Genomic DNA, 22,984 nt, shown 5'->3' on the forward strand with positions numbered 1-22,984 from the left:
AGGGAAGTGTGGGTGTGGACCATTTATTTCTTCTGAGACATATCTATATCTCTATCTATATATCTATATCTGTTTCCTGTCTATCTATCTATCTATCTATCTATCTAGCTAGCTAGCTAGCTATCTGCTTTTCTTAATGTGATTAGGAGAATTGGAAAACCTAGGGGAAGAGATTAATGAGTTAAAGAGGACAGCAATAGCCAAACATTTATTGAGTGCAAGCCACGTGCCAGATCCTTTTCTAGGTGTTTCCCACATGTGCAATCATCTAATCCTCATACGTTAAGGTAGGTGCTATTATCCAGTTTCACTAAGGAGGAAACTGAGGCACAAAGCAATTAAGTAACTTTCTCAATTTCATACATTTAGTAATTCATGGAATTAGGATTTAAACCTTGGAAATCTGACACTTGAGCCCACCCAATTATCTATCACATTATATGGGCTTTACATAAATATATAAATATCTGTATATGGCATAGTCATAAATAGAATATGCAACCAGATAACTTATTCCAGGTCTATAGGTAGTAGAACTGCTGGATAGAACAGTTCAATGCTTGACTGAATGTGCAGGTGCTTTCACTGATACACCAAAAAATCAAGTAAATTAATATATATGACTTTGTCCATGCTATAAGTATGTATATCCAAAGTAGCATACACTAAGAGTGAATGATGAGAGGCAGAATGAGAAACCCACCAACTTTCTGTATACACCACATATTTCTTTGATGAAGGAAGAAGGGGGAAATAATTAAATTATTTGCCAGAGAATTTGCAGGACAGGCCAAGAAAAGGACACTACTGTTCTCCACGAGCTCCTAGATATAGCCAGAGGGGAAGCAGAGTGACCTTAAAGTGACAGAAGAAGTAAGGAGAATTTTGAAAATTATTTTTCGTATTTTGGGTATTTTCATGTGTGAGTTGCTCATAATATGAGCATTGCTAAGCACAGCTATCCCTGTTTTTATTTTAATACTTTTAATATGATTTGATGAGCATACAATCAAAACCTGTCTAAATAAATATACATGGTTGAATTTTAAGATTTTTCAACTACAGAAAATTTCAGATAAAAATATCCATGTGCATACTTTCTAGAAAAATGTAAAGTCATTTAATGCTGCCCATGGGCAGTTTTGAAAGTATGAACATAAATAAGGATTTAATTTTCTCACTCAAATATTTTCCTAATTTGATGAACAAGCTGAAAAAGTAGAAATGACAGCCATTGAAATGATCTTCTAGAGAAGCTTAAAGGGGGCCTCAGAATCTTATTTTTTCTTAAAGGCAACTCTGTGTGTGTGTACCCAGGCATAAATACATTTTGTAATTAAAGTTAAAGCCTTGGAATGTTGCCTTAGACTCAGCCATCCCATTAGCTGTAAAGAAAAGGATGAACTGAATCAGAGGCTCTTGGGAAAATTTAAGCAGGGGGCGTAATTCATAGCCTCCAGGAAACAAAATCTGTTTATGTAAAAGTATAAGAATAGATGAGTCATGAGCATAAAAATATCACAAATGGAAAAAAAAAAAAACACAAAAAACCTAGACTATAGTAGGGGCAGAGGATTGACCTAAAAATTTTGGGTAGACTCAAGTATCCCTCATGTTTCTCATAGACTTTTGTTTTTCGGTTTCAACTTAAAATCTGTGACATGGAAAAAAAAAGTTCTAAATGAAATACCAAATCACCCACATGTGACTCATGGTGAATAACAAACAGGACAGACATTTGTCAGCGTTAAGCAGCTCCCTGGTATTCATCATTTACATAGTATGCAGTTACCAGGTGAGGGTTTTCACAAAATTAAAATATTAAAAGTAATTTTAATAATTATAACCAGTTCATGGTTACCATAGATATGCAAAAGGATTTATTTTATAATTTTGGGTGTTACTGTTACACACTCTCCTACCCAGAAAATTGATATATGTGTGGATGGACATGCACACTTGTTTTGAAAGACAACCTATTTAGAGCTTGATTCTCATGCCCTTTGGCAGGTGGCTAGTGTTTATGTGCAGTTGGATAACTTACTCCTGGTCTGTATATAAATAGTGGAACCATGGGATAGAATAGTCAAGTGCCTGACTTAATTGTGTGTCTGTTCTCATTAATGCACCACAAAAACCAAGTTGATTAAGAACATTTCTTTTAGTTACTTAGTGTGGTAATAAAGGCAGCATTAGGTTCAAATTATATTTAAATTTGTTTTCCAGAATTATTTCTCAACTTTGAGTTGCATAATATAGTATAGAAACCTAGTAAATTTACTCATACTTGAAAGTTTGCTCTAATAATCTGATTTAAAATCCTCACTTAGGAGATTTTTATTTTATTTATTATTAAAACTTCTACTTCCAAAATATACCCACTCAACATTTTTTGAGACCTTGAGGGTAAGTGTTATTAGACACAGTTGCTACTTTTAGTATTCTTAGAGTTAATTGAAATAGCAAAATAAAGAGTGAATTGTGCTCTTCAAGCTATTTTACACACTATGTCTTGAGACATGGTTTTCTTTTAAACTATGAAAGTTAATTTTCTTACTGCATGTTATAGTTCTTTTCTTGCCACTAAGTCATAAAATTAATCATAAGATATTGCACTGGTGTCTTTTATTTTTTTGGTACGCGGGCCTCTCACTGTTGTGGCCTCTCCCGTTGCGGAGCACAGGCTCCGGACGCGCAGGCCTAGTGGCCATGGCTCACGGGCCCAGCCACTCCGCGGCATGTGGGATCTTCCCGGACCGGGGCATGAACCCATGTCCCCTGCGTCGGCAGGCAGACTCTCAACCACTGCACCACCAGGAAAGCCCCTGCACTGGTGTCTCTTGAGCACATGTATAAAAAATTCTGGTCAACTCAAACAAGCAAGCAATAAAAGAAATAAGCAAATAGAAGGATTCGTTGAAAGGCTCTTTATGTGCTCACATAATCAAAGGGATTCCTGGAAATCAAAGCTCTTGGAGCTGGGTCAGGTAGCTTGGGGTACTGAGCAGCAGGACCTAGTGAAGCTTCTCTCTAGATCTGTAGCCTGAAAACTTCAGTCTGAATGCCAAACACCAAACACCATTGCCTGTTTTGTGCAGCCTGCAAGGTAATAGGTTTTGTTATGTTTTTTTAAGTTTTGAATGGTTAGGAAAATAAAAAGAATACATTTTGTGGCACATAAGAATTATATGAAATTCAGATTTCAGTGATCATAAAGTTTTACTGAAACACACTTCTACCCATTTATTTATGTATTGTCTATGGTTGCTTTTGTGCTGTAATGACAGAAATGTAGTGACAGAATCGTTTTCAGACAGCTTTGCCTGCAAAGCTGAGAATATTTACCTCTGGGCCTTTACAGGGCAATTTTGCTGACCCATGGACTAGAGAACTGTGGTGTGTATGTGTGTGTGTGTGTGTGTGTGTGTGTGTGTGTGTGTGTGTGTGTGTGTGTGTGTATGTCACAATTTCTTTATCCATTCATCTGTTGGTGGGCAGTTAGGTTGCTTCCATGTCTTGGCTATTGTAAATAGTGCTGCTATGAACATTGGGGTGCATATATGTTTTCGAATTAGAGTTTTTGTCTTTTCTGGATATATACTCACAAGTGGAATTGCTGGATCATATGGTAACTCTGTTATTAGTTTTTTAAGGAACCTCCGTACTGTTCTCCACAGTGGCTGTGCCAGTTTAAACCCCACCAATAGTGTAGGAAGGTTCCCTTTTCTCTACACCCTCAGCCATAAAAAAGAATGATATAATACCATTTGCAGCAACATGGATGGACCGAGAGATTATCACACTAAGTGAAGTAAGCCAGACAGAGAAAGACAAATATCATATGATATCACTTATATGTGGAATCTAAAAAAATGATACAAATGAGCTTATTTACAAAATAAAAAACAGACTCACAGACATAGAAAACAAATTTATGGTTACCAAAGGGGAAAGGTGGGGGTGGGATGAATTGGGAGCTTGGGACTAACATATACATACTACTATATATAAAATAGATAAACGACAAGGTCCTACTGTATAGCACATGGAACTATATTCAATATCTTGTAATAACCTATAATGGAATATATGTGATTGAATCACTTTGCTGTACACCAGTAACTAACACAACATTTTAAATCAACTATACTTTAACACAACATTGTAAATCAACTATACTTTGATAATTTTTTTTCCCTGCAGGAATAAAAGGATTGCTGCCACCGTGGGTGGGTGGGGAGGGAAGAACAGGTAACTTTTGAGCTGCATATTTAAGGATGATGTTCCAATTATTTATTACCATAAAACAACTCCAAAATTTAGTGGCTTAAAACAACCCCAAAATTTAGTGGCTGAAAACAACATCATTTATTTTACTTGGTAATCTGTATTTTGTGCAGTGCCTGGTGGAAAGGAATTATGGCTGCTCAATTGGGGCAGCTCAAATAGTGACTAGAAGACCTACTTTCAAGGTTACTCACTCACTGTCTAGCTAGTTGGTACTAGCTGTTGATTGAGAGGCCCTTGGGTCTTCTAAATGAACCTCTTCACAGGCTGCTTGGACTTCCTCACAGCATAGTAGGTGGGTTCTAAGAACTAAGGTCCCAAGTAAACAAGGTGGAAGTACATAGCGTTTTTCTGATCTAGCCTTGGACTTCACATTGTGTCACCTGTGCTATACTCTGTCGGTTGAGGCAGTCACAAAGTGCCAGTCGGTTTCAAGAAGAGACATAGACATTAACTCTTGATGGGGAAGCTGCAGACTTCTAGAAGAGTATTTGGAGTTTGAGATATCTTTATAACAGTCTTTGAAAAATGTAATTTCACACAGATTAGAAGAAATTTGAAAAGCTGAAAAGATAGGAAATATTAATAGGAGATGTAGAAATGTACCAAAGCAAGGATTTGTGAAGGGCTTAGCATATTCAAGAAATATCAAATTTTCAGTGAGCTTAGAGTTTTCATAGCACTTAATAGTTGGAATATAATCCTTAAAGATGCAGCTCAGGTTAGCCCCATCCACCAGAGGGCAGACAGCAAAAGCAAGAAGAACTACAATCCTGCAGCCTGTGGAACAAAAAGCACATTCATAGAAAGATAGACAAGATGAAAAGGCAGAGGGCGATGTACCAGATGAAGGAACAAGATAAAACCCCAGAAAAACAACTAAATGAGGTGGAGATAGGCAACCTTCCAGAAAAGAATTCAGAATAATGATAGTGAAGATGATCCAGGACCTCAGAAAAACTATGGCGTTATTTTTCTCTCACAGCTGCTGCTGCTGTGAAAGTGTGTCCACTCAATTCCTGAGAGTCCTTCCTAGATTGTTTTGAGTTATAAGCACATGGATACTTCCCACAGTGAAAACTCATTTGCACCGTATTGTGTACAGAATCATCTAGGTGTCTGGCCTGGTGATATCAGCACTATACCTTTTAAAAAATTCTCATATTTCTTTGGTTTCTTGTCTTAATGTGTTAGCAGGTCAATTTTAAGCCTGATTTTCACTGGCTGTTACTTACCTCTAGAACCAACTAAAATCATAAAGCACTTTGCATTGATAATACTGTATTTTTCTACTATAAAAGATGGGTTATATTCTGCATACTTCCAAAGAGTCATTTATAAAGATTCAAAGCATTAACATCCAGTTCGTCAAGACCTGTCTAGTTCCTAGAGTTTTAGACCCACTCTTTTCACAGCCAGTACCAGCTGATTGCAGCCTGTAAACTCAGTTCCCCTTATGTCATTAGGGGCAATTCTGGTTTTAAAAAAGGAGGGGTCAAAATAGTTTTAGCTCAACTCTGTTAGACTGAGCATGAAGCTCTTCTCCTTGTCTGGCGTTTGCACAGTTCTCATTATTGCAATTCTTCCTTGTCCTGGATAACCAAACATTTTCTTATATTCAAATCTTTTCATAGAAGTATACCTTTATGTTACTGGGGCCTTGCCTATCTCATATCATACCTTTTTCTTATTCTTGACTACATAGCCTGCCTACCTACTACTTGTTGATACAGCATCCAGAAACTGGTACCTATCTTCTTGCATTCAGGGCATTCTTTGGTCTTGGCCTCTATATGGCAACTGCCTATGAATACTGTATTTTTTTCTCCACTTTTCAGGATGTGCAGCTCAATTTCTGCCTTCTAGTGCCTGCCCACTGGCACTGCACGTCTATTTTAGACCTCTGGGTTTCTGTAGAGAACAAGACTCTGTTTGTGACTTCAGAAATGAGACAGAATGGGAACCATGTCAAATTATGTACAGTAAAATATTACATTATATTGATAAGGTTGGTAAGTTGTGTCAACAAACATTTATTATTTTCTAGCATTGAAGCAGACAGTATTTGGCAGTGAGTACAGTCTGTCAGCCCCTTGCCATGATTTATCTTCCTCCCTTCTAATAAAAATTTCAATTTCACTTGCACTTTCGTTTAGATGGTTTTCATAGCAGTGTCTTTAATCAAGTTGCAATTTACCTCTCTTCATTGTTTATTCCTAAAGAAAATAAATTCTTTGCCTGAGATCTGATTAATAAACCCATGATAATGTTCACAATATGACTCAGCCACTTCTCCCAACTCTAGAATTAAACTAACTCCTTTTTTGGTTTGAAGTTCTCATCTAATATCTCTCATTTGAATTATAACGAATTATCAGTACTTGGCAAAATGGTAAGATTTCATGTATATTTCAGCTGCTATTAATCTTTTATTTCTTTGAATTCACATGATACTAATGGCTTCGACCACATAAGCCCTTGCTAAACAGCTGTTCTCATTCTCCTTGAAGTGCAGCTTCCTAAAATGCTCTTCATGGTCTGACGTCCCTTCCACAAGTCCCCTAGACTTTCTTATTTTCACTCTCCTTTGGTTTTTTCACCCTGTGGTCTTGCAGATGACTACGTAGACCTACAGACATGATTTCTTTCCTTTTTTACTTTACTTTGCCCCCTTCCTTCAGGCCTCTCTTCGATCGCTGTGCTCTGCTTCTTTATCTTTATTCTGTAATTCCTCCCCTCCATGGCCCTGATTATAGATGTAGTTGAGACACACCAGAGCCTTGGCAGAAGCCAGGGGAGCACAGTTCAGGTTGTGTTTTCCCTAACTCCCACAGGCTGGTTCCTTCAGATGCTCTCACTGCTCTCCTGCTCCCCGCGGCCTTGTGCCTCCAGGATACAGGTTACACGCTCGGCCTCCTCCACCCCTGAGCCTCCTGTAGGAGTTGCTGCAGCAGGCTCTGTAACCTCTGTGTCACCGTCCTCAGATGTGAAACTGTCGTGCCCCCTCTCAGCAGTCATTCGCAGGGGAACACTGTTTGCTTGTGCAGTCATCTGATGTACAGATATTACAAAACCATTTGCTTACAAATATGAGGACATTGGGGCATAGATAGACTAAAAGACTTTGAAACACTCACAAGGCAGTTAAGTGTTAGAAGTGAACTTGCTACTAGATCTCTTGACTTCTAAGCAAAAAAAAAAAAAAAAAAAAAATGTGGAACAGTTGGGGTGTTAGGACTATCTGCCTTTATCCATGTGTTCTAATTTATTCTCAGCCCCAAACACGAGTTTGTAAGCCTGCCAATCTACTATTACTATGTTGGGCTTAAAATCTTTGTCAGAAAGGTCATTGCAAATTTCAACGAAAAGATCTGTTTTCTTTGAGTACCAGACACAGAAGTTTAAATATAAAGGTCTTGGAATTTATCTTTACACATTTTCCTGCTTGGATGTGGACTTTCAGGGAACTTGAAGTTAAATTTTATACTCCTTGTAAGGGTGTACTGCTTAAAAAAGGGAGGACCTATTCCCTCTTCATTGTTTCTTTTCACGTAAGCAAAGTGAATCTATACCTTCAACAGCAAATATCATTTCACTCACTGTAAACTAATTAGTATGGTAAAATAACTTAACTATTTACAAGCATATCTCTAAACAGCATTTACAACTTTCTCTTAACCTGATTTGCAGTTCTACTAAAACTATAGCTGTACAATTTCTCTGAAACCTAGGGCCTCAGAAAATATCTCTGCTGTTTTTTTTTTTAATATCTTTATTGAGGTATAATTGCTTTACAATGGTGTGTTAGTTTCTGCTTTATAACAAAGTGAATCAGTTATACATATACATATGTTCCCATATCTCTTCCCTCTTGCGTCTCCCCCCCTTCCCCCCCTCCCTATCCCAACCCTCCAGGCGATCACAAAGCACCGAGCTGATATCCCTGTGCTATGTGGCTGCTTCCCACTAGCAATCTACTTTACGTTCGTTAGTGTATATATGTCCATGCCTCTCTCTCGCTTTGTCACAGCTCACCCTTCCCCCTCCCCATATCCTCAAGTCCGTTCTCCAGTAGGTCTGTGTCTTTATTCCTGTCTTACCCCTAGGTTCTTCATGACATTTTTTTCCCTTAAATTCCATGCATATGTGTTAGCATACGGTATTTGTCTTTCTGTTTCTGACTTACTTCACTCTGTATGACAGACTCTAGGTCTATCCACCTCATTACAAATAGCTCAATTTCGTTTCTTTCTATGGCTGAGAAATATTCCATTGTGTATGTGTGCCACAACTTCTTTATACATTCATCTGATGATGGGTACTTAGGTTGTTTCCACCTCCGGGCTATTGTAAATAGAGCTGCAATGAACATTTTGGTACATGACTCTTTTTGAATTATGGTTTTCTCAGGGTATATGCCCAGTAGTGAGATTGCTGGGTCATATGGTAGTTCTATGTGTAGTTTTTTAAGGAACCTCCATACTGTTCTCCATAGTGGCTGAACCAATTCACATTCCCACCAGCAGTGCAAGAGTGTTCCCTTTTCTCCACACCCTCTTCAGCATTTATTGTTTCAGGTTTTTTTGATGATGGCCATTCTGACTGGTGTGAGATGATATCTCATTGTAGTTTTGATTTGCATTTCTCTAATGATTAATGAAGTTGAGCATTCTTTCATGTGTTTGTTGGTAGTCTGTATATCTTTGGAGAAATGTCTATTTAGGTCTTCTGCCCATTTTTGGATTGGGTTTGCTTTTTCGTTATTGAGCTGCATGAGCTGCTTATAAATTTTGGAGATTAATCCTTTGTCAGTTGCTTCATTTGCAAATATTTTCTCTCTTTCTGAGGTTTGTCTTTTGGTCTTATTTATGGTTTCCTTTGCTGTGCAATAGCTTTGAAGTTTCATTAGGTCCCATTTGTTTATTTTTGTTTTTATTTCCATTTCTCTAGGAGGTGGGTCAAAAAGGATCTTGCTGTGATTTATGTCATAGAGTGTTCTGCCGATGTTTTCCTCTAAGAGTTTGATAGTTTCTGGCCTTACATTTAGGTCTTTAATCCATTTTGAGCTTATTTTTGTGTATGGTGTTAGGGAGTGATCTAATCTCATACTTTTACATGTAACTGTCCAGTTTTCCCAGCACCACTTATTGAAGAGGCTGTCCTTTCTCCACTGTACATTCCTGCCTCCTTTACCAAAGATAAGCTGACCATATGTGTGTGGGTTTATCTCTGGGCTTTCTATCCTGTTCCATTGATCTATCTTTCTGTTTTTGTGCCAGTACCATACTGTCTTGATTACTGTTGCTTTGTAGTATAGCCTGAAGTCAGGGAGCCTGATTCCTCCAACTCCATTTTTCGTTCTCAAGATTGCTTTGGCTATTCGGGGTCTTTTGTGTTTGCATACAAATTGTGAAATTTTTTGTTCTAGTTCTGTGAAAAATGCCAGTGGTAGTTTGATAGGGATTGCATTGAATCTATAGATTGCTTTCGGTAATACCGTCATTTTCACAATGTTGATTCTTCCAATCCAAGAACATGGTATATCTCTCCATCTATTTGTATCATCTTTAATTTCTTTCATCAGTGTCTTATAATTTTGTGCATACAGGTCTTTTGTCTCCTTAGGTAGGTTTATTCCTAGATATTTTATTCTTTTTGTTGCAATGGTAAATGGGAGTGTTTTCTTGATTTCACTGTCAGATTTTTCATCATTAGTGTATAGGAATGCCAGAGATTTCTGTGCATTAATTTTGTATCCTGCTACTTTACCAAATTCATTGATTAGCTCTAGTAGTTTTCTGGTAGCATCTTTAGGATTCTTTATGTATAGTATCATGTCATCTGCAAACAGTGACAGCTTTACTTCTTCTTTTCCGATTTGGATTCCTTTTATTTCCTTTTCTTCTCTGATTGCTGTGGCTAAAACTTCCAAAAATATGTTGAATAAGAGTGGTGAGAGTGGGCAACGTTGTCTTGTTCCTGATCTTAGTGGAAATGCTTTCAGTTTTTCACCATTGAGGACGATGTTGGCTGTGGGCTTGTCACATATGGCCTTCATTATGTTGAGGAAAGTTCCCTCTATGTCTACTTTCTGCAGGGTTTTTATCATAAATGGGTGTTGAATTTTGTCAAAAGCTTTCTCAGCATCTATTGAGATGATCATATGGTTTTTCTCCTTCAGTTTGTTAATATGGTTTATCACATTGATAGGTTTGCGTATATTGAAGAATCCTTGCATTCCTGGAATAAACCCCACTTGATCATGGTGTATGATCGTTTTAATGTGCTGTTGGATTCTGTTTGCTAGTATTTTGTTGAGGATTTTTGCATCTATATTCATCAGTGATATTGGCCTGTAGTTTTCCTTCTTCGTGACATCCTTGTCTGGTTTTGGTATCAAGGTGATGGTGGCCTCATAGAAGGAATTTGGGACTGTTCCTCCCTGTTGTATACTTTGGAAGAGTTTGAGAAGGATAGGTGTTAGCTCTTCTCTAAATGTTTGATAGAATTCGCCTGTGAAGCCATCTGGTCCTGGGCTTTTGTTTGTTGGAAGATTTTTAATCACATTTTCAACTTCAGTGCTTGTGATTGGTCTGTTCATATTTTCTATTTCTTCCTGATTCAGTCTTGGCAGGTTGTGCATTTCTAAGAATTTGTCCATTTCTTCCAGGTTGTCCATTTTATTGGCATAGAGTTGCTTGTAGTAATCTCTCATGATCTTTTGTGTTTCTGCAGTGTCAGTTGTTACTTCTACTTTTTCATTTCTAGCTGTATTGATTTGAGTCTTCTCCCTATTTTCTTGATGAGTCTGGCTAATGGTTTATTAATTTTGTTTATCTTCTCAAAGAACCAGCTTTTAGTTTTATTGATCTTTGCTATTGTTTCCTTCATTTCTTTTTCATTTTTTTCTGACATGATTTTTATGATTTCTTTCCTTCTGCTAACTTTGGGGTTTTTATGTTCTTTCTCTAATTGCTTGAGGTGCAAGGTTAGGTTGTTTATTCGAGATGTTTCCTGCTTCTTAAGGTGGGCTTGTATTGCTATAAACTTCCCTCTTAGAACTGCTTTTGCTGCATCCCATAGGTTTTGGGTCGTTGTGTCTCCACTGTCATTTGTTTCTAGGTATTTTTTGATTTCCTCTTTGATTTCTTCAGTGATCACATCGTTATTAAGTAGTGTATTGTTTACCCTCCATGTGTTTGTATTTTTTACAGATCTTTTCCTGTAATTCATATCTAGTCTCATGGCGTTGTGGTCAGAAAAGATACTTGATACAATTTCAGTTTTCTTAAATTTACCGAGGCTTGATTTGTGACCCAAGACATGATCTATCCTGGAGAATGTTCCATGAGCACTTGAGAAAAATGTGTATTCTGTTGTTTTTGGATGGAGTGTCCTATAAATATCAATTAAGTCCATCTTGTTTAATGTATCATTTAAAGCTTGTGTTTCCTTATTTATTTTCATTTTGGATGCTCTGTCCATTGGTGAAAGTGGGGTGTTAAAGTCCCCTACACTGAATGTGTTACTGTCCATTTCCCCTTTTATGGCTGTTAGTATTTGCCTTATGTATTGAGGTGCTCCTATGTTGGGTGCATAAATATTTACAGTTGTTATATCTTCTTCTTGGATCGATCCCTTGATCATTATGTAGTGTCCTTCTTTGTCTCTTCTAATAGTCTTTATTTTAAAGTCTGTTTTTTCTGATATGAGAATTGCTACTCCAGCTTTCTTTTGGTTTCCATTTGCATGGAATATCTTTTTCCATCCCCTTACTTTCAGTCTGTATGTGTCTCTAGGTTTGAAGTGGGTCTCTTGTAGACAGCAAATATATGGGTCTTGTTTTTGTATCCATTCAGCCAATCTGTGTCTTTTGGTGGGAGGATTTAATCCATTTACATTTAAGGTAATTATCGATATGTATATTCCTATTCCCATTTTCTAAATTGTTTTGGGTTCATTATTGTAGGTCTTATCATTCTCTTGTGTTACTTGCCTAGAGAAGTTCCTTTAGCATTTGTTGTAAGGCTGGTTTGGTGGTGCTGAACTCTCTCAGCTTTTGCTTGTCTGTAAAGGTTTTAATTTCTCCATCAAATCTGAATGAGATCCTTGCTGGATAGAGTAATCTTGGTTGCAGCTTTTTCTCCTTCATCACTTTCAGTATGTCCTGCCACTCCCTTCTTGCTTGAAGAGTTTCTGCTGAGAGATCAGCTGTTAACCTTATGGGGATTCCCTTTTGTGTTATTTGTTGTTTTTCCCTTGCTGCTTCTAATATGCTTTCTTTGTATTTAATTTTTGACAGTTTGATTAATATGTGCCTTGGCATATTTCTCCTTGGATTTTTCCTGTATGGGACTCTCTGTGCTTCCTGGACTTGATTAACTATTTCCTTTCCCATATCAGGGAAGTTTTCAACTATAATCTCTTCAAATATTTTCTCAGTCCTTTCTTTTTCTCTTCTTCTTCTGGAACCCCTATAATTCGAATGTTTTTGCGTTTAGTGTTGTCCCAGAGATCTCTGAGACTGCCCTCAGTTCTTTTCATTCTTTTTTCTTTATTCTGCTGTGCAGTAGTTATTTGCACTATTTTATCTTCCAGGTCACTTATCCATTCTTCTGCCTTAGTTATTCTGCTAATGATCCCATCTAGAGTCTTTTTCATTTCATTTATTGTGTTGTTGATCACTGTTTGTTTCATTTTTATTTCTTCTTGGTCCTTGTTACATGTTTCTTGCATTTTTTCCATTCTGTTTCCAAGATTTTGGATCATCTTTACTATCATTATTCTGAATTCTTTTTAAGGTAGACTGCCTATTTCCTCTTCATTTGTTAGGTCTGTTGCATTTTTATCTTGCTCCTTCATCTGCTGTGTGTTTTTCTGTCTTCTTATTTTGCTTATCTTACTGTGTTTGGGATCTCGTTTTTGCAGGCTGCAGGATCGTAGTTCCCGTTGTTTTTGATGTCTGTCTCCAGTGGCTAAGATTGGTTCAGTGGGTTGTGTAGGCTTCCTGGTGGAGGGGACTAATGCCTGTGTTGTGGTGGATGAGGCTGGATCTTGTCTCTCTAGTGGGCAGGTTCACGTCTGGTGATGTGTTTTGGGTTGTCTGTGGACTTATTATGATTTTAGGCAACCTCTCTGCTAATGGGTGGGGTTGTGTTCCTGTTTTGCTAGTTGTTTGGCATAGGTTGTCCAGCACTGTAGCTTGCTGGTCGTTGAGTGAAGGTGGGTGCTGGTGTTGAAATGGAGATCTCTGGGAGATTTTCGCCATTTGATATTATGTGGAGCTGGGTGGTCTCTTGTTGACCAGTGTCCTGAAGTTGGCTCTCCCACCTCAGAGGCACAGCACTGACTCCTGGCTGTAGCACCAAGAGCCTTTCCTCCACACGGCTCAGAATAAAAGGGAGAAAAAGTAGAGAGAAAGAATTAGTAGAAGTAGGAAGAAAGAAAGACAGGAGGGAGGGAGGGAGGGGTGAAGGAGGGAAGGAAGGAAAAAAGAAAGAAAGGAAGAAGATACAGTAAAATAAAATAAAGTATGTTAAAGTTATTAAATTAAAAAATAATTATTTAGGAAAATAAAAAAAGGGACGGATAGAACCTTAGGACAAATGGTGGAAGCAAAGCCACACAGACAAAATCTTACACAGAAGCATACACATACAACCTCACAAAAAGGGGTAGAGGGGAAAAAATCATAAATCTTGCTCTCAAAGTCCACCTCCTCAATTTGGGATGATTCGTTGTCAAAAGGAGGGAAGGAAGGAAGGAAGGAAGGAAGGAAGGAAAGAAAGAAAGAGAGAGAGAGAAAGAGAGAAAGAAAGAAAGAAAAAGAAAGTAAAGTATAATAAAGTTATTAAAATTAAAATTATTAAAAAAAAAAAACGGACAGATAGAACCCTAGGACAGATGGTGGAAGCAAAGCTATACAGACAAAATCTCACACAGAAACATACACATACACACTCACAAAAAGAGGAAAAGGGGGAAAAATCATAAACCGTGCTCTCAAAGTCCCCCTCCTCAATTTGTAATGATTCGTTGTCTAAAGGAGGGAAGGAAGGAAAGAAAGAACGAAGATAAAGTAAAATAAAATAAAGTTATTAAAATAAAAAGTAATTATTAAGAAAAAAATAAAAAAAACAAAAAACGGATAGAACCCTCAGACACATGGTGGAAGCAAAGCTATACAGACAAAATCTCACACAGAAGCATACACATACACACTCACAAAAAAAGGAAAAGGGGAAAAAATAAATCTTTCTCTCAAAGTCCACCTCCTCAATTTGGGATGATTCATTGGCTATTCATGTATTCCACAGGTGCAGGGTACATCAAGTTGATTGTGGAGCTTTAATCCACTGCTTCTGAGGCTGCTGGGAGAGATTTCCCTTTCTCTTCTTTGTTCTCACAGCTCCCAGGGGCTCAGCTTTGGATTTGGCTGCGCCTCTGCGTGTAGGTTGCCGGAAGGTGTCTGTTCTTCGCTCAGACTGGACGGGGTTAAAGGAGCCGCTGATTCGGGAGCTCAGGCTCACTCAAGCCGGGGGGAGAGAGGGGCGCGGAGTGCAGGGTGAGCCTGCGGTGGCAGAGGCCAGCATGATGTTGCAGCAGCCTGAGGCCCGCCGTGTGTTCTCCCAGGGAAGTTGTCCCTGGATCCCGAGACCCTGGCAGTGGCGGGCTGCACAGGCTCCCCGGAAGAGGGGTGTGGATAGTGACCTGTGCTCGCACACAGGCTCCTTGGTGGAGGCAGCAGCAGCCTTAGCGTCTCCCGCCCGTCTCTGGGGTCCGTGCTTTTAGCCGCGGCTCGCGCCCGTCTCTGGAGTTCCTTTAAGCAGCGCTCTTAAACCCCTCTCCTCGCGCACCAGAAAACAAAGAGGGAAGAAAAAGTCTTTTGCCTCTTCGGCAGGTCCAGACTTTTCCCTGGACTCCTTCCCGGCTAGCCGTGGCGCACTAGCCCCCTTCAGGCTGTGTTCACGCCACCAACCCCAGTCCTCTCCCTGCATCCGACCGAAGCCCAAGCCTCAGCTCCCAGCCCCGCCCGCCCCGGCGGGTGAGCAGACAAGCCTCTCGGGCTGGTGAGTGCCGGTCGGCACCGATCCTCTGTGCAGGAATCTCCCCGCTTTGCCCTCCGCACCCCTGTTGCTGTGCTCTCCTCTGTGGCTTCGAAGCTCACCCCTCCGCCTCCTGCAGTCTCCGCCCGCTAAAGGGCTTCCTAGTGTGTGGAAACCTTTCCTCCTTCACAGCTCCCTCCCACTGGTGCAGGTCCCATCCCTATTCTTTTGTCTCTGTTTTTTCTTTTTTTCTTTTGCCCTACCCAGGTACGTGGGGAGTCTCTTGCCTTTGGGGAGGTCTGAAGTCTTCTGCCAGCATTCAGTAGGTGTTCTGTGGGAGTTGCTCCACGTGTAGATGTATTTCTGGTGTATCTGTGTGGAGGAAGCTGATCTCCGCGTCTTACTCTTCCGCCATCTTCCCCTCCGCCCTGTCTGCTGGTTTTTGAAGGGAAGTTTATAATTTCCAAGAATGTTTTTTTATTCAGAATGGGACTTTTAGGCTGTATCTACTCATAAGCCAAAACAACAGTCTGAATAACTAAAATTTGAATCAAACTAAAAATAGATGTTATAGTCCCTAAAACAACTGAATGGCTCAAATCCAATCTATTTACTTAAGCTATTGCTGAATGATATGGTTCATAATATGTCAAAATACATGGAAAACAAGTTTTAAATGAAGGTGTATTTATTTTAAATGTTTTATACAGTACCATAGTTAAGGGTACTAACAGTGACATACAGGCTACACTCCAAATAAACAACACTTATGGAGAGCCTCCTGTGTTCCTGATATTTTTCTAGTGCTGTGTACAATGGAAATCATAGTGGTTCCTTAGGGCTACAGTAGTTCTAACCCATGAGGCATTTAAGGCTTAGTATGAAATAAGATGAAAATAATAGGGAAAGGGTGTATATATATAAAATATTACTATTTTAGTCCAACTTCTCATAATATCTTAACATGTTCTTCATTGACTTTGAAATTTAAAAAATTAATACATTCATGTTGTGACAAGTTATGATTCATATTTTTATATATTATTTGTGAATGTTCCCCTTGTTTTATATAGGGACAAATTTCACACCCTTTAGAAGGGCTTGAATTTTAAAAATAAAGTTCTATTTAGTAACTGAGAAATGGTATTTGAATTTAGGAAAGCCTTGTAAAATGGATCCATGAGACTGGAAAGATTAATGAATCTTCAAAGAATGACTTCACTGGAATGAGTAAGTTCTATGACATTTTAAATGAATTTATAATGTAAAATTACTCCTTAAAACTGTAAATTATGTCATGTTTTCTTTACTGAAAGAACAGATCCCTCAAGATTAAGGTCCTCTAGTACCTTTTTTTCTTTTTTACAGGTGTGAATACTCTTGTGTTTTTGTCCTTAGTCTATTTGCAGGTGAGAGATTCTCTATAATCCTTTGGTGTGAAAAACATTTTCTATGAAATTTCTCACAAAACTTCATACCTTCTAGTGTGAAGTTGAATTTACCCTAGAATTCATCTAGCTATTTGTTAATTTTCAAAAGATCACTAAGAAATATATTTTGTAATTTAATAGCCTTTAGAATAAATAGACACATATGTAGGATAAATTGCTAAGGTATGAGGAGAAAGGAATAATAAAAGAGAGATGCTAAAGAGTGGTAGGATGATACAGAGTGAGGGACAGATTCAGTGGAGAATTGCACAATTTTGCATGTGTATTTTTCAGAATTAAAAGAGTTTTCTGTAAAATAGTTTTCTCCAAACGCTCAGTGATTCAAATTTAAGATAATTTTACTTTGATCATACGCATTTAAATTTGTTGCTATATTTTTCTATCAGGTCTATGTCTAAAAATAATGTTAATAAATGAAACAGTCATTCATTTTATGTATGTATGTAGATGTGGTATTAAAACCACAGAGCAACAGTTTTGTGCCAGGAGTCTACCAATAACTATTAGCCAATCAAAGTAATGTGATTGAACAGTTTATAAGCTATTAGAGTTAAATTTTCTGAGATTTGAGATTAAAAGGATTGCAAATGGAGTACATAAAAGTCATAGCTTACCAGTTTGATGAATAGCGTTCAATGGATTGATATTTAATTTTGTTTATGAACTGTATTTTAAATGAAATGATAAGTTTAGAGGAAGGAAAGTCATACCCTTCTTTCCCTCTCCCCAGCACTCACTGCTAGCCATTGAAAACTGAATATTCCTTCAAAGTCTCTTTTGTTATGAATGTTCAGGATACTGGATTAACATTATACCAAATTTTTTTTCGGTATGCGGTCCTCTCACTGTTGTGGCCTTTCCCGTTGCGGAGCACAGACTCCGGACGCGCAGGCTCAGTGGCCATGGCTCGCGGGCCCAGCCACTCCGCGGCATGTGGGATCTTCCCGGAGCAGGGCACGAACCTGTGTCCCCTGCATCAGCAGGTGGACTGTCAACCACTGCGCCACGAGGGAAGCGCCTCCTAATTCTTAATGTGTAAAAGAACCCTATTCATATTTTTGTTATAAAACTTACCATATTTTACTGACTGTGCCTGCTTATGTATGTATCAAAGTTTCTCCCATGTAAGATTATAAGTTCTAGAAGTGGTTATGAGGTGAAGGAATGAAAAAGAAGCAAAGACAATGTAATTAGTATCTTACTTGTCTTGTTTTCTCCAGTACTTGAGAGAGAGTAGGTTTCTATGGATGTGTTCTAAACAAGTGGGGATGGAGATATTTCATGATCACCAACTGGTCTTACTCTTTAAGCCCTATGTTTTAGTAGTCTGTATTGTGATAACTAGTATTTTATCTAATGCAGAAATATTCTTACTTTCATCCTTTGTCTGTTAAATTTATTCTAATTTTGTTGGTGAGATTATGGTGGTAATCTTCATATGCCATTTACACACCACTGTGAAGACCACTGGATTTAAAAATCACCTTCATAATTCAAAGACCTTTTCTAATGTTGTCAAACTGTTTAGCAAATGGGAGGCTTTACTAAAACAGTATAGATTTTCCCAAAACCTCTTACTTCTTCCCCATCTCCCTTAAAAAAAAAATCAATGTCCATTCCTTAGAGTTCTTAGAATGTGGAAGACAGCCCTTTACATAAGTGTTTATACACCATAAGGCCTTTGATAGCTTTGTCATAGTTTTAGAGTTTAAGTTCTTAAACTGGAGCAATATTTGCATACCTTTTTTACACCCTCCAGCCTAGGAGGTTTCTAAAAATGGTTTGGCAACTTGATAAGAATGAGAAAATTGACAATCTTTTTTTTTTTTTTTTTTAATTTCCTTCATCATGGCAGTGTGAGGATGAAGGATAGCACATTGAGCTTTATCAGGGAGAAGTATGTACCAAACAGGCCCTATGTTTTAGCTAAGGTTCCACTTTGAGAGAGTGTATTTAAACTCAATCCCCATGATGTCTGGAAATGTTGAGCATTACTCCAGTCTGACACTGGATGAAGTAAATGTTTTCTCTAATGTCTAAAGAAAGCCTATTGGAACTTCCCTGGTGGTGCAGTGGACAAGGATCCTCACTCCCAATGCAGGGGGCCCAGGTTCGATCCCTGGTCAGGGAACTAGATCCCACATGAATGCTGCAACTGAGTTTGCATGCCACAACTAAGGAGTGCATGTGCTGCAGTTAAGGAGCTGGCGAGCCGCAACTAAGGAGCTGGCAAGCCACAACTAACACCTGGTGCAACAACAACAACAACAAAAGAGTTCAAAGCATTGAAAAAAAGAAAAAGAAAGCCTCTTTTATTTAAGGGGACCAGACACCTGCTGATGAAGAAGTCTAGATCCTCCCGGCTGGAAGTGATAGGTATTCTGTTTTTGTGCTATATTTGTCAGCAGGATCCTGTGATTCCCAAGATGAGAATGTAACAGGTCCCTGGAATGTTCCCCTCCTAACACTCACTTGGTCACAGGTAAATTGATTACTGTGGCTCAATTGCTTTGTGAATAACGAGCTCAGTCTGTTTTGATTCTCAGTCTTCACTCTTCATCTGCCATGCATCATATATTGTTTTATTTTTTTCTGCACCATTACCTACAGCGACAGACTAGACAAGACTGTGTCATTGACTGCAGACCTCATTGCAGCCCCTCTAGAATTGAAAACATACTTCTGATTATTATGTTTAAAGTCCCTAACCTGTATGCAGTCTCTTTAGGGTAAGAAGATTTTGAAGTTAGCTTTCTGATTTCGTGAACCATGACAAAACTTAATTCTCTCAGGCTACTTGCAAGGAAAACAGATCTTGACCATGTAAAGCTAAGGAAGTCAGGAGAAAAAGGAATATAAACTAAAAGAGCTGAATGCATACTCTTTATCTTAGGAATTAACTCACAGAATTGCCAAAAAGGATATAATTTTAAAATTAAACTTAGTTATTAACCTATCGCATTTCAAAAAGGATTTGAGTCAGAGAGCAAAAGTTATCTTTTTTTTCTGCTTTAAAAATAAAAGGTAGGAATATGAAGTAAAGTGAATAATTTTTTAAGCTATCATGCTGGAACTCAGTGATTCAAATGTATTGTCACCTTCAAAGTAGTTGCTTTAGGGTGCTATAAGCTTAGTTAATCATATCACCTTTGCTCCTTTGGATTCTACTGCATATTTTTCAAGATAACTCCAGTAATGGCAATTATTCGTCTTTTGTGGATTGTTTATATTTTTTGAAATGGCTTAAAGTCCTTTGGATACATGCTTCATCCACAGGAAGCATATATGAGCTGGATAATATACATTTTTATTCCAAAATGTCACATAGAAATAATGAAACTAATTTTTGTGTATAGGTTGCTGATAAAAATTGATTCTAAGACCATGCCAGGAAAAAAAGTTTCAATAATTAACTTGTATATATATTTTCTTCTATTTTATATTTTACTTTCAAACACTGATTTAAAGTCCCTTGCCATATATTTCAAATCTATTGAAAGATAACCTACTAACCACCCCATGACCTCATGACCTCTCCTGTCTTCTCCCTTTGTACCCATGCACTCTATTAGGGAACTTATAGCATTTGAACATCAATAAAATTTCCAGACTTTCTTCTTTTTCCATGATTTTGTTTGTATAGAAGATAATACCACATTTTCAGAGTAGAACAACTAGCTTTGCCTTAAATTAGTCATATTCAAAAGGGAATTATTTCTACCGCCCTTGATTGTAGCTTTCAAGCTATCGTATTGTTCCTTTTCCCTTATCAGTGATATCATTTTCCACTTCTTAGTCCTGCAGTTTTCTTCTTTGCAGATGCAGATGGCAATCTTCATATTTTCTCTTTGCTGTTCACATTATCAAATTCTGCCTGCTTCATATTCAGCAAACCCACATGACTAGTCCATTACATTGCTCTATATTTATGCTTCTAATTTACATAAATTCATATGCTACTTAATTTGATAATTCATTTGCTTAGTGGGTACATGTTTAGCTAGATTTTATGTTGGTTGTGGTCAGGAACTGGATCTCATCTACTTTCAGCCAACTACTTTATCCTATGATTAATAAAGTACCAAACACAGTGGCACCATGGAAATGAATATGACTCAATATATAAAACACTTCTTAGGGACCATGATATTTATTTATATATCATGAAAGGCAGTCACAACAGGACATGCTAGCCCAAATGATGTTTTACTAGCCATGTCAGTGAACAATCTGACAAACACCTCAGTTTCAGCCTCACCTTGAGAGACCTTGTTTTGACTTTGTCAAACTTTCCAGTAATCTGCCATGTTCACCCACAACTATGCTTTGAAGGGTGTAAGCAGAAGGAAAAAAGCTAATAGCAGTCAGTCCTAATCTGACTTCAGAATCTTCTGGAACCATGTCACTGTACATTTCAATATTCTTTTGTGAAATACACAGGAAATTTGTTGAGTGTATCCTCACAGATTGTTTGAAATGGATTTTAGGCGGAGAAGTCAGACATGACTGTAAGATGATTGGTAGCCAAATGTGTCATTCCACTGGCTTTGTGATTATCCATCCTTATGTACTCGATTCGAAATGTTCAAATTATGGAAATGAGTGTGACTTTCTGATGCAGTAAAATATAGATCAACACAGAAAAAATATTAGTTTCAAGCTGAAAGGATATTTATAAGAAAAAAATAACATGTTCTGTTGTCTTAATGGCAAACACTATAATGAATTAAACTTACTTCCCTGGGTCTACAACCCTATTTTTACATTCAGTAACTCTCATCTCCCATGATAAATACTGGCTATACCATTCAAAATCAATCCCAGATTGACTGTTTTCATAAGAGTAAATTCTCTAAGGATGCCATCTTATCATAATGCCTTCCTCTTCTCATTGCTTGAGCTTCACATTACTCATGTCAGTGCAGGAAAGGTTATCGATTCATTTAGAGTTCATGATATGAAAATTTGTAGGGTCTTCCTAGCTTCAGGGCTGTTCCCTTCTTGCATATCCTAGGACACAATCTTTGTAATTGATTTATGAAATTATACAATAAGTTTTATCTTGAATATAATTTCAAAGTAATATAATTCAAATAACAACTCAATTCTTATTCTTTTCCTTAATTCCTCCCAACATATATACATTCAAAATCCCTATATGGTAGAAAAACTGGATCTGGGAGAAATTAATTAATTCCCTCCAATAAGATGTGGGACACGAAAACCAGAAATTTGGTTTTCTACTTATAATTATTTCTATAATATGGTAGCACTTGTGAGATATTTCATCAGCTGATGATGTTTAACTGAATCTTCCCAAAGAGGGTATTAGACTCTGGAGGAATTATTATAGGCTTTACTGCCCAAACTCATCAATTTTTAAAAATATATAGCAATGGCTATGTTAGCTTTAGGAGGTAAAAGTTGAAAAACCCACTAAACAAATATTGGAACTAATTCCTACAGTACTTTGTTCTAAACTGTATCAAGGAACACTAGTTCAGTAAGTTATTAATAGGTGTTAAACAGAGGAAAAATTGCATAGACAAATACTGTCTTCTTTCCATTTTATACAACTGCATAGATTTTATGACACACGATCTATTAAAACAGCAACAACAACAGCTTATTTTGTGTGGGGGGAAGGTTCAAAAGCAACACTGCTATAGAAAATGTACCTATCAATTTTAAGATGTTGTCTAATTTTAGATGGGTTAAGTATAATAAGTTTAGGAAATTGTGAATTATATATTTACCTCTTGGAAATTCACATCGGGCATTTGTAGATTAAAAGGTCTATCTATAGAATAGGGTTTGGAAATTACAATGCTGGAAAATCAAATACAGACTTTTTTGAAGAAAATAGTTTATGATATGTTCTTATACTTCCCTTGTAATCTTTTACATTTCTACCACACAAAGTCTAGTCTTTAGTCACAACAAAATACACAAATTTCCTATACAAGCCATTTTCCCCCTACCTCAGTGACTTCATTTACTACTTCCTTTTCATGTAATGAAATTCTATCCAGTTCTTTTTGGTTAATTCCTATTCTTTCCTTAATATTGTATTCATTTGGGGATCCATATTTGTGACTATCCAAATTCACATCACTTTTCTCTTAACTCTTACTATGTAGACAATAGAATAGATTCTAAACCTTACAGTTTTATTTCTTCCCTTTTCTGTAGCCAGTCTGG

Source organism: Phocoena sinus, chromosome 5 (genome assembly GCF_008692025.1).
Source record: "Phocoena sinus isolate mPhoSin1 chromosome 5, mPhoSin1.pri, whole genome shotgun sequence".
Classification (NCBI taxonomy): domain Eukaryota; kingdom Metazoa; phylum Chordata; class Mammalia; order Artiodactyla; family Phocoenidae; genus Phocoena; species Phocoena sinus.